Source organism: Chrysochloris asiatica, unplaced genomic scaffold (assembly GCF_000296735.1).
Source record: "Chrysochloris asiatica unplaced genomic scaffold, ChrAsi1.0 scaffold00291, whole genome shotgun sequence".
NCBI lineage: Eukaryota > Metazoa > Chordata > Mammalia > Afrosoricida > Chrysochloridae > Chrysochloris > Chrysochloris asiatica.
The window spans coordinates 2,874,159-2,875,105 of NW_006408809.1; positions in this window are offsets into that span (position 1 = coordinate 2,874,159).

The following is a 947-nucleotide window of genomic DNA, read 5'->3' on the forward strand; positions in this document are numbered from 1 at the left end:
TTGCAGTATTGAAGGGTTCTTTGGACAAAATATTGAATGACGCAGAAAGCATCAAAAGAAGATGGAGGAAATGTAGAGTGAAACGGAACCAAAAAGAAATGGTTCAAACATTTCAAGAGGTAGCATATGATCAAGAGCCAATGGTACTGAAGGAAGAAGTCCAAGATGCACTGAAAGCATTGGCAAAAATCAAGGCTCCAGGAATTGATGGAATGCAAGTTTAATTCTTTCTACAACCTGATGCAGCATTGGAAGCACTTACTCATGTACACAAAGAAATTTGGAAGATAGCTACCTGGTTAACTGATTGAAAGAGATCCATATTTGTGTCCATTCCAATGAGTGGTGACACAATGACATGCTGAAATCCTTGGACAGTATCATTGCTATCACATGCAAGTAAAGTTTTGCTAAAGATAATTCAAAAATGGCTGCAACAATACATTGATAGGGAACTGCCAGAAATTCAAGGCATACTCACATAAGGAAGTGGAACAAGGGAAATCATTGCTGAAATCAGATGGATCTTGATTGAAAGAAGATATTACTTTATTGCTTTACTGACTACGCAAAGGTTTTCAGTTGTGTGGATCATAAGAAGCTATGGACAGCATTGAGAAGAATGGATATTACAGAACACTAAACTGTGTTCATGAGGAACCTGTACATAGACCAAGAGGCAGTCATTTTAATAGAACAAGAGGACATTAAATGGTTTAAGATCAGAAAAGGTGTGTGCCAGGGTTGCATTCTTCATACTTATTCAATCTGTATACTAAGTAAATAATTCGAGAAGCTGAATACTATGAACATGAACTTGGCATCAGGATTAGAGGAAAACTCATTAATAACCTATGATATGCAGATGATACAACCTTGCTTGCTGAAAATGAAGAGGACTTAAAATACTTACTGATGAAGATCAAAGACCACAGCCTTCTGTTTGG